The 12,548-nt window shown below is 37.3% G+C and overlaps 1 protein-coding gene across 1 annotated transcript in view; it reads left to right on the forward strand.

The window, feature by feature from the left end:
* Positions 1–12,548, forward strand: part of KCTD8 (potassium channel tetramerization domain containing 8) — a 208,275-nt gene that overhangs the window by 2,296 nt on the left and 193,431 nt on the right. The gene's annotated exons all lie outside the window — the stretch shown is intronic.

The raw sequence follows: 12,548 nt of genomic DNA on the forward strand, positions 1-12,548 counted from the left end.
GCCCCCAGAGCCCCTCAGGGGGCGGCGGCGTGAGCGGCTGGTGGGAAAGAGGTCTCCATCGACCCAGGGAAACCTCAGATTTCCCCCGCGCCACTTGTCATCCCTAGTTGCTGGGTGTTTTGGACGGCGGAAGGTGGAGGGAACCAAAGAGTGTGCATGTCTGAGTGCTGTTGTCAGGGCTGGAGGGCTGGAGATTAGGAAGGGACTGAGTGTATGCATCTCTCTCTCTCTCTCTCTCTCTCTCTCTCTCTCTCTCTCTCTCTCTCTCGATTTCCTTCCGGACATCTCAAATGCAAAGGGGGTGGGAGTTTGAGTCGACTTTCCCATGGAGAATAAATCCTGGGATATTCTGAAATGAGGGAATGAGGGAGAGGATTTGGAAAGCATTTGGCGTGATGCATTGTGCAGTGCGCTTCAGGAGGGGGCCCTGTGGATCAAGTTCAAGAACTTCGGGGAATATCACTGGGGCTTGGGAGGTGGGGAGGGGGGCAGGCTCAGTTCTCAGTGGCGTTTAGGCAGCGAGGAGGGCCACAACTAGAAAGCTGTTTGGGAAAATGAAAAGCCAGCTGGGATGGCAGCCGGAACATCATTTGGCAAACGGTGTTTCTTTGGCAAGAAGCTTTGAAATGTGCCTGTACTATTAGGGAGAGTACGATTGGCCGTCTATGATAGAAACAAACCAGTTTTAATTGTATTTGTTTATTTTGGTAATTTACTCACTGCTTGGGAATGAGACAACTTTTTTGCACTTTATTTTGACTGGAGAAGTGGGAAGTCTCCTTGCACAGGCACAAGCTTGATTGGAAGGTGCTCATTGTATATTCTAGGAACCTTTGAGGCAGTGTGATAAGACAGCAGGCTCAGTCGTAGAGTTAGATTGTCTTTTTAAGTAGAGTGGATTTTCTGAGAAAACAAAGCATTTCAGCAGAGAAGCAGAGAAAGTGTCCACTGAAGTGGTGGATAAAAATCGAATTGTCTTAATTATATCAAAGTGCTATTACAAGTTGCACAGTAATAAAAAGATAGAAAAGCCACCCAAAGGAAGGTGGTTTTTTACTGCATATATATAATAGCTTCACTATATTTAAGTAATTAAACTATTTAGCAGTATTCTTTACATCTTATCCCTTGTTAACACTTGAGATTTTAAACATTTATCATTGCAACATGGGTATATTTTCAAGCATTTCTGAAGATGAGATGAAATGAACTTTTGACTCTCTTGTGGTTAGTGATTTTTGTTACAGCAGCTATAAGCATGTTTTCTGCAGTTAAGTTTCTTGCATTTTGGAATCTTTCATAGATTTGGTCTTTTTGCCCTAGAAAGTTGTGGACTTAAAAATGTTCATTAACAAGAATACATCCAGAGACAAATGGCAGGGGGTTGGGGGGTGGTGGGGGAGATTAGAGAGCAACCAAAGGACTTGTATGCATGCATATTAGCATAACCAATGGACAGACACTGGGGCGGTGGAGGCTTGCCCAGGTGGGAATGGCTGGGGTGGGGGTCAGTTGGGGAAAAAGAAGTGATATGTAAAACTTTAGACAATAAAAATGTTCATTACTTAGATTTTAAAGAGATAATAACAGGTTATCTCTAACTTATGAAAAAAAAAGGTCCTTAAAATAGTATATTGAAGCTGGAAACTCAGCCAATTTAACTAATAAGGTAATTTGAGAGAGATATTTGGAATTCAGAATATTTCACTTATGGGGCTAGAAGAAATGTTAACAAAATAAATAGTCATATTATGAATAACCTTTTGCAGAGTATTCATATAACTAATGAGCTCTGAGATTCATTCATAAAAATCCCAGAAATCTAAGGAAGCAACCCAAAACTTTCCTCATTAATTACCCTGTAGGGGAAAATTTCAGATTAAATATTGCTCTTTTGAAGTGGTATTCCAGCTTAATTTAGTTGTCACTTTAAATTTATTATGTAAAGTTGATATTGAATACTATTATACATACACTTATTTTATGTTTTATATAGCTTGCAGCATATTTTCACAAATTATTTTGGATGGGATTCCTTTTAAAATTGGAAATGAAAATACACTTAAAATATTTGTATTTCCATCTTATTCAGTTTAGGTAATGATGGAAGTATACAGCATATAATTACTTTGTTTAGCGGTCTTTATTTAAAATGAATATAGTGTTACTCGTTAAAAACAAAATTATTGGATGACCTTGTTTGTCCACTATGTTTCAAATACAGAAGAGGGCCTTACCTTTTATTTTTCCTTTTGACACAGTACTTTCAACAAATATTTACTTGTTGTATAACATGCATCAGTCATGTTAACACACTTTTAAATTCAGGCTGCACATGAACTTAGTTTGAAGCTTTCCTAAAACTGGAGAATTGTAGTTTATACACTCAAATGCCAGTTTCATCTCCTCACCTGCCTCCTTTTGCTCCTGTATAAATAGGAAGAGAGTGGCATATGGTTCAGTAATTGCAACACTTGCTATTTGCCAAATGTGTGATATTGGTTAAATTATTTAATTGTTCAGTGTCTCAGTTTCCTCACCAGTTTAATATAATTATAGTACCAATTTAATAGGATTTGAGAATAAACATAAAGTGCTTAGAACAGTGCTTGACCTGTAGTAAAAGTTTACAAAGGTTAGCCGTTAACAATTATAAGTAATAGAGGACAGATTTTATTATTCTTGTTAGGGTTAAATTTTAATTTATAGTAAGTATAATTTATTACATTTTAAAGTTAATTGGAGAATTATTTTGCAATTAAATGATAGTATAATAAACTTTCAGAAGTTTGAAACAACCAATTTAATAACCAACTTCTTTCCTGGAACTTGAAATTTTCAGGCCAAGTTCAAGTCACCTGGCTTTGCGAATCATACTCCAGTTAGTTTCTTTGGATTAGCTCCAACAGAAGCCTTTTCTGATTCAGCGCCAAGAAGTGTTTTAACGCTGTCTGCTAGGACTTGAAATTGTGGTAGTATTTTCTGACTGTATCCAAGTCACTGGGTTGGAATGCTAAAGGTTATATACAGAACATTAAACATGGAATACCAGCTCCATTTAGCTACATGGACACTCTTATCTGTTATCAGTCATAACTCATTATTTTATCAATTCATTTACAGTAAAATCTGCAACATATACTAGCACTATTACATTTCATATTACTCTTTTAATAATTAAGATGGGTTGCTCTTTCTTGAAGAAAACCAGTGATTTATTGGGCTTTCTTTTTTGAGGGGGTGTCTGTTATGTGTATTTCTGGCTGTTTTTCGCAACATCTGCTTGAAATGTGATACACAGACCACCATTGTTAAAACTAGCATTACACATGTCCTTCATTTCTCATAATCGGTGAGTTTACCATATTACTGATTTATTGATCTCCTGTTACAGCGTTTTGAGTTTTGAGCTCCATATGTTGACTGAGTAACATGTGGTGCCAAAGTACACCCTTCTCTAGGATTTCTCTGTATACCCATTTTTGTTGTGCTGTATGAGAGTGCCAGATCTAGGAATTCATGCTATTGTTGAACTGGGATGTGAAATCTAATTCATCTTACTAGATTTTTATTTTTTAAAAAAATTTAGCCCTAACCATTTTGGCTCAGTGGCTAGAGCGTGGGCCTGCAGACTGAAGGGTCCCGGGTTCGATTCCAGTCAAGAGCATGTACCTTGGTTGCAGGCACATCCCTAGTAGGGGGTGTGCAGGAGACAGCTGATCGATGTTTCTCTCTCATCAATGTTTCTAATTCTCTATCCCTCTCCCTTCCTCTCTGTAAAAAATCAATAAAATACATACTTAAAAAAAGTCTGTTTCATGCTCCTATGTCTCTGAACCCATTTTGTTCATCAGTTTTTTATTTGTTAGATTCCACATATGAGTGAGATCATGTGGTACTTATCTTTCTCTGACTGGCTTATTTCACTTAGCATAATACTCCAGTTCCATCCATGCTGTTGCAAATGGTAAGACTTCTTTCTTTTATACAGTTGTGTAGTATTCCATTGTGTAGATGTACCACAGTTTTTTTATCCACTCATCTGCTGATGGGCACTTGGGCTGTTTCCAAATCTTAGCTATTATAAATTGCACTGCTACAAACATAGGGTGCTTATATTTTTTCTGATTGGTGTTTTGGGTTTCTTAGGGATCGGTGGGTCAAATGGCAGGGCCATATTTAATTTTTTTAGGAAACTTCATACTGTTTTCCCTTTTGCACATTCTTTAAAACTATGTTTACAAGGATTATATGCTCTTATTGGATTGATTCTTTAATTATAGTGTAATGCCCTTATTTGTCTCCTATTACATCCTATCATTTTTTTATTTTTTATTTTTTTATTTTTAAATATATTTTATTGATTTTGTATAGAGAGGGAGGGAGAAGGATAGAGAGTTAGAAACATCGATGAGAGAGAACCATCGATCAGCTGCCTCCTGCACATCTCCTACTGGGGATGTGCCCGCAACCCAGATACATGCCCTTGACCGGAATCGAACCTGGGACCCTTCAGTCTGCAGGCCGACGCTCTATCCACTGAGCCAAACCGGTTTCGGCCTTTGCCCATTTTTTAATTGGATTGTTTGTCTTCTTTTGGTTAAGTGTTCCCTATATATTTTGAAAATTAACCCTTTAGCAGATGAATTAGTGGAAATATGTTCTCCCATGCTGTGGGCTCTCTTTTCATTTTGTTGATGGTTTCTTTTGTTATGCAGAAGCTTTTCATTTTGATGTAGTTCCATTTGTTTATTTTTCTCCTCAGTTTCCCTTGCTCTAGGAGATATATCTGTAATTGCTACAAGAGATGTTTGAGATTTTGCTACCTATGGTTTCTTCAATGTATGCAAGATGGGAAAATGCTTAGTGCTAAAAAAAACTAGAGAAACACATACAGGACAGTGAAATTGAACCCCTATCTCACACCACACACAAAAATTAACTCAAAGTGGATCAAAGGTTTAAAACATAAGACCTAATACCATACAACTTCTAGGAGAAAACTTAGAGGAGAAGCTCATCAATATTGATCTTGGCATACATTTTGAACATAATACAAAAAGTACACTCACACAAAAAAGAAAAATCATCAAATGGGACTACATAAAACTCAAAAGCTTTTACAGAGCAAAATAAACAATTAATAAAATGAAAAGACAATTTACAGAATGGGAGAAAAATTTTACTAACTATATACCAAGTAAGGGGTAATATCCAAAAATATAAAGAATTCAGTCAATTTAATAACAAAAAAGAACTAATCCAATTAAAATGGGCAGAACTAAATAGACATTTTTTCTAAAGAAGACATCAAAATGGTCAATAGGCACATGAACAATGCTCAACATCACTAATCATCAGGGAAATGCAAATCACAACCCAGTGAGATATCATCAAGAAGACAAGAGGCAACAGGTGTTGGCAAGGATGTGGTAATAAAAAGGGAACCCTTAAATATTGTTGGTGGAAATGGAAACTGGCCAACCACTATGAAAAATTAAAACATAGAATGACCATATGATCCAGCAACTCCACTTCTGGGCATATACCCAACAGAAATGAAAACAATATCAATGAGATATAAACACTCTCCATTACTCTATCACAGTATTATTCACAATAATCAAGAAAACATGCCAAATATCAGTCAACAGATGAATGAATAAAAAATGTGGTACATATACATAATGGAATGTTATTCAGCCATGAAAAAAGAGGACATCCTGACATTTGCAACAATATGAATGGACCTTGAGCATATTATGTTGAGATAAATCAGACACAGAGAAGTACTGTATGATATCACTTATATGTGGAAACTAAAAGTGTTAAACCTGTAAAGAGCGGAGAGTAAATAGCAGTGGTTGCGGGAGGGGAATAAGAGTAATGGTGTTTAAAGGTAGAAGCTTGTAACAAGAAGTTATAAGCCATAGAGATCTAATGCACAGTATAATGAATATAGATAATAATATTGTACTATAATTATGTAATGTGATAAATATCATGTCTTCAGTAATCATATAACAATACATAAATGGTTCAAAGTAACATGTGGTATACCTTAAACTTAAAAGAAAAAACACAACTCACTGTGAAATTATATGCATGAAAATCCTTACCCTCCATCTGCAAAGAGACATTCTAGATGCAGCCTTCACCAACCAGAAGAGGTCAATATATCTGAGAATTATCTCTGAATGGCTGCCAGCATTTGCCTTAGATACCTGCTTTCTTCAAATACCTAGACTTTTAGCAATTAGAAAACTTATATTCCTATGTGTAGCATAGTTTCAATAGGAGCTGATTGAGTTGAAATCTAACATAGTTTTCCCAAAATTGAGGAGCTATGTACTTGAATCCAAAATCTAGCCTGAAATTTTTGGCCAAATGCCCAAACTCTCAGCAATGTTCGAGCTCACCTGGCCTTGTGACCATTTGATCTCTTACACAAAACTGCTGAAAATCAAAGCTAAAAGCCTTCATCAGAAATATATAGAGTATAATTAAGAGATGCTTTGCCTAAATACAACCTATAGCTTGAGACAATATTCATTGAATATCTGTATTCTTGTTAATTATGTAAAAATTAATGTGTGACCAGCAGTAGACTTAAAAGAATGCATTTTTTTCCCTAAGCAGTGTCACCTAGAAGAAATTTATTTTAATGATAAATTACAACTGGTTTTACATTTAGTAGGTCAACAACTTTTTAAAAATTTTACTAATGATAATTATAATGGAATCAGATAATGCTACCAAAGCAATTTTGAATAGGTATAGCTATCAAATTCCTCAAAAAGAAAAGATAAATGTGGTATTGAGAATTACACTGTACAGAAATGCAATTAGTTATGTGTTTTGAGGCCTTTAAGTTAATAGATAGCAATGGTGAGCACATATTAAGCATTTAATTTGTGTTTGATACTCTTTCAAGCATAAATGTAAAACTTCATTTAACCCTCATAAAGTGTGTTGAGAAGTGTGTTGTATTTTTCCTCACTTCCCTTCAGGAAAGAGAGTAAATTACTTTCCTGGTACCTCAAAGCTCCAGTCAGAATTTGTCAAGGAATCTGACTAAAAAATATTAACCCATTCATAGTATTCAGGGGTTTTGCTTCTTAGGCATGGGGTCCAAGAGATTCTGATATTATCTCTCGTTCAACATAGTACTGCTCTTCCCTAAATGATCATGCAATTTTTATCCTTGTGTGTATTACACTTATTGATTTGAGCATGTTGAACCATCCTTGCATGCCTGGGATAAATCCCACTTGGTTATATTATACCCCTTTTGATGTGTTCTTGAATTCGGTTTGGTGACATCTATTTCTGATAAGGAAAAGTTGCTACAAAGGTAACTTCGTAGTGAGTAGTGGGAGGAAACAGGTGTGGCAATTACAAATTATTGGTCTGCTCTCTTTGGTAATTTTGGGGATTAGTCCATCTAATGTTGGTCATGACTTAGAATAAACAAGATTTGGCAATAGAAGTCCTTGAGCTATAGTTTTAATTTTCCGCATGAAGATTTATTTTCTTTTGTGCTATGTTCTTTTTCTGTATTTCATTTCTTTATATAGCAAATGGTAGAAATCGACCCTTTCCATCTTACTTCTGTGGGATTCCATAAGTAATATGTTTAAAGTAATCTGTGCTGAATAAAATTTATTTGTTTTTATTTTAGTGTTTCAGACTGTCTTTTCTTAATGAGTGTGTTGAAGGTATTTATTGAGGGTAGATATCTTTTCACTCACTATCTCACTTAATGGTTTTTTAAAAAAAATTTAGAAATATAAAATCTTTCGAACTAAGAGAAATCCAGAGTAGATTCATCTTAAGCTAATGAGTCATATCTCTTATTTAGCTCTTTATATTAATTAATGCATTCATGAACCAATATTATATGTGAAACAGTCGGTTAGCTGCTAAAGATGTGGTAGTAATAGATGCGCAATACCCAGCTTCTGAGGCTCAGTAAGATGGCCCTGCTCATTGCCAAAGACCAACTATATTTCTTATTAACTTCCACTCACGAGAATCTAGGCATGAATTTGAGTGTGTGTGTGTAGGGGAAGCATCAGTATGACTCCATGGTGCTCCTGGTAATTAAAAATATTTGCCCTATAGACTGTGGCTGAATAATGACCCAGTTGTTTTAGAAAAACGTCACACTAATATTGACCTTGACCTTTTCTTGAAATTGCCTGTTTAGAGATAAACTCAGTGATTTGAAAGTGATGAACTTTCTAGTTTCTGTATCAGCCTGACTCCATTTCTGAGAGATATGACCGTTTGAAGAAATGCACGGCCTGTTCAAGGGTCCGGGTTTGCCCTCTTTCTTAGAAGTGTTGGCTATTCTTCATGAAGAAATTCTACAGTCAAATTAACATGAAGGCTTTTCCTGGTTGCCTTAGTCCACAATTAACCCTTTGCGGTCGTTTGTCTACTCTCAGCTACCAAAGCTTTTTTTCCGTTCCGGTCGTATGTCTGCTCTCAGCCACCACAGCAAGGAACTGTATGAATCTTAACTCTGTTCATTCATGTATCAGTTCATAATTTCTCTTAAAGCTCTTAAGTGTCTAAGCGACCTTGTCAGGAACCAAAACGTTGCCCCGACAAATCGGAGATATCGAAACTCAATATAAACAAACATGGTCATTCCACACTCGCCATGCAAAACACCGTGGCGAGTCAGTCGCCTTTTGAGAGTGAAGAAATCGACAAGCTTCAGAGATACTTCGCAGAATTTCAAATAAAGCTTTACAAATTACGTTTAACTGTAATTAGGCATTCTCACTTGTTAAGATATTTCAAAATAATACTCCAAAATGGCAAAAAGAAAGTTACCGAAAGAAGTGTACTGCGAATCTGAAAGTAACGATGAAGAGTTTTATTTTGGCACCTTGAATACTGACTCTGACGTAGAAAGTGATGTTTGTAGTGATTCTACTGGTAGTGACGTAGTTCCAAAAAAGAATTAATAAATCTTGTTTATCCTTCATAATCTTGCATGTTATGTATCACTGCTCTTTCAATGGAAATTAATTCCGACCAGTACGACACCCATGTCCAAATTTAATATGACCGCAAAGGGTTAAGGTTAAATTTGAATTTGAAATGGGTATGAAGTATTCCGTTTCATTTCAGTCAAGTGGATCTGTGAAAGGTTGGGTTAGCATGCTTCACTGACAACATAGAAGATATATATTTGCTTTGGAATAAGAAGATATAGAAATTGTTAAGAAGACATAGAATTGTTAATGTTGCTGGTGCAAGGAACCATGAATAAATCTGCTAGGAAGTGCAGCATTGACATTCTGTAGCTTAGTATAATTGTTTACTTTTTTCCTGCTGGACTAATATAGTTCTTTGGCATGCAGGAACCACTTACACTATTCTAGTTTTTACTTTCCGTGTTAGCATGTTTGGATTATAAACTTAAGTTATTGTAAGCTGTCTGTTTTATAGCTACCATTATGAAGCCTTATTTATCATAATTCTCACTTGATACTTAGCATTCATACTGTGAAGCTCAGTAATACCCAGTATTTGATAAAACTAAGAAAAGGAATAACAGATCTATCCCAGTTTTAGTATACACACCGAGGTCTAGGGATTAATGGCTATACTTTTTGTTAAATTGTGTGTAGTATTTTATGGGTTGAATTGTGTTCCCCCCCAAAAAAAATATGTTGATCCCTTGAAACCCTAGTGTCTCAGAGTGTGACCTTTTTTGGAAACAAGGTCTTTACAGAGGAAATCAAGTTAAAATGAGGTCATTCTCGTGGACCTTAGATCTTTTGGACGTAGAGATATAGATGGGCATGCCCACTGGGGGCACATCATGTGAACATGAAGGCAGAGACCAGGCTCATGCATCTACAAAGTAAGGGTTGCTGAAGATCGCCAGCACACCACCAGAAACTAGGAAAGAAGCACGGAACAGATTCTTCCTCACATTTCTCAGGAAGAACTAACCCTTCCAACACGTTGATGTCAGACTTCTAGCCTTTAGCACTGGGAGATAATCAATTTTTGTTGTTTAAGCTACCCAGTTTATACTTTGTTACGGCAACCTTAGCAAAGCAATACTGCCATTTCAAATTCTTTTTAAAAAATATATTTTATTGAGTTTTTACAGAGAGGAAGGGAGAGGGATAGAGAGTTAGAAACATAGGTCAGCTGCCTCCTACATACCCCCTACTGGGGATGTGCCCGCAACCAAGGTACATGCCCTTGACCAGAATTGAACCCGGGACCTTTCAGTCTGCAGGCCGACACTCTATCCACTGAGCCAAACCGGCTAGGGCTCAAATTCTTTATCTTGTAGCAAATCTGGGAAAAGTTTGACGAGACAATGGTTTTTCAACTCCCTGTGTTTTTCAGAGGTGTTAGTTGCGGAAAGCAGACTCCACTCTAGATAACTGAAGTTGGAAAAAACTTAATAAGTGTAATACAGATAGCTCACAGTTTGCCTGGGAGAACTGAGCTTCCAGGAAATGACTCCCAACCACACCAAGAATAGAGCTGCCAAGGATGGTGTTGCCTTGCAATGATGTGCAAGCTTAGAATTAGGAAGCTGCCATGGTCTGCCACACCACCTCTGCCATGATCCGTAACAACAAAATCTATTGTCAGCACACTGCCTGTCTCATATTCCTCAGGTCACAAGTGTCTAGCTGTGCAACATGAATGACATGTGGAATCTTAGCCATAAGTGAGCTTAGGAAATGGTGTTTTAAACATAACAATAATAACAGATCTTCATGGCACCTTATCAAGATTTGTTTGTGCAAGCATATTTCTTATTTTTATTATTATTTTAAAAAGTTAGCCCTAGCCGATCTGGCTCAGTGGATAGAGCGTTGGCCTGTGGACTGAAGGGTTCCAGGTTCAATTCCGGTCAAGGGCACATGTTCAGGTTGCAGGCTCGATCTCCAATGGGCAGGGGAGGGGCGGGCAAGAGGCAGCGGATCAATGATTCTCACTCATCATTGATTATTCTATCTCTCTCCTCCCTCCCTTCCTCTCTGAAATCAATAAAAAACGTATTTAAGAAAGTTAAATCAATTAGTTTCTACCATTTCATCCCCAGAAACAACCTTTCTCATGTCTTTAATGTATATCCTTATGCATTACTGCAAAATATATATTCTGTTTTAACTTTTATATATTATCAATTTACATACATATGTCTGTCATTAAGAAGTTTCTTTTTAAGATCCTTTCCTTTTTAAGTGCCCTTCTAACTGGTTGATTACTGAAACGTACTTCCTGGTGTGTACTTGCCCTAACTAACCTCTGCCCTCGCTGGTGATCCACATTTAGATTTCTTCCACCTGTCATGGCTGAGCCTCCTGTGGACCTGTGTGGGAACCTGCATCTGGGAGGGGAATTAGTGGGCCATTGAGGATGCACTTGGTTAAGTACTGTCAGATTGCTCTCCAAATGAGTACACCAGTTTTCACTTCTAAGAATAGCACACGAGAATGTCATTATCTCCACTTCCCTGCTAACTTGTCAAAATCCAGTTTTCTAATTGTTGCAAAAATAGAAGAAAAGTGATAGTTCATTGTTGTTTTCAATTTCATCTCTCTAATTACTAATGATGGAAAGGTAATTTTTAGCTCACTAGTCTCTGTAGATTAGAAGGGTATTGGAAAGATTTTGAGTAAGCAGGTCAAGAAGATCCTCTAGGGCAGTGGTTCTCAACCTTCTGGCCCTTTAAATACAGCTCCTCATGTTGTGTCCCAACCATAAAATTATTTTTGTTGCTACTTCATAACTGTAATGTTGCTACTGTTATGAATCGTAATGTAAATATCTGATATGCAGGATGGTCTTAGGGGACCCCTGTGAAAGGGTCGTTCCACCGTCAAAGGGGTCGCGACCCACAGGCTGAGAACCACTGCTCTATGGTCTAATTTTAGACTACCTTCTATTACTATTCAAATTTCAGCAGTAGCAACAGCATCACAAACACATGCTACTGCATAAAATGATGAAATTACTCTTCATGCAAATGAATGTTTACTATCCTTCTCAAAAGGGAGACCCCCGAGTTTCATCGACCCTGCCTCCATCTTGGGTGATGTACATACAGTATATTGTATGAGGTATGAAGGTGATTCCTTGTAGAAGGGTCTCCTATGAATTAATATTTTAATAGATATCATTTGCCCTCAATGCAGTCAATAAACAAATCAGATGGGAGCAGGATGACTTCAGTGAAAGCCTGTGGTCCAAGAACAGGAGACTGGAACCCACATAGCATTGCAGGTCTTGCAGCAAATTCTTGCTGGGAAGGCATGTCAGAGACTCCCTTTCCTGCCAGTAGAATAAATGCCTTGTTAAACCTATCTGGCAGCACCTGGTTTTGCTATGGAGCCCTCTCCCTTGCCTGTTGTGCTCCATGGTCCCTTCCTTTGCCTTCTGGGAGATTCTTACCTCCTAATTGTCTTCCCTGGCCACGCCTGAGGCAGGCATTTGGGCCGTGCACCCTCTCTCTGGCTGCACAGATTTCACAGCTCACTTCCTTACTTTGCAGGTTC

This window comes from Myotis davidii, unplaced genomic scaffold (genome assembly GCF_000327345.1).
Source record: "Myotis davidii unplaced genomic scaffold, ASM32734v1 scaffold629, whole genome shotgun sequence".
Classification (NCBI taxonomy): Eukaryota; Metazoa; Chordata; class Mammalia; order Chiroptera; family Vespertilionidae; genus Myotis; species Myotis davidii.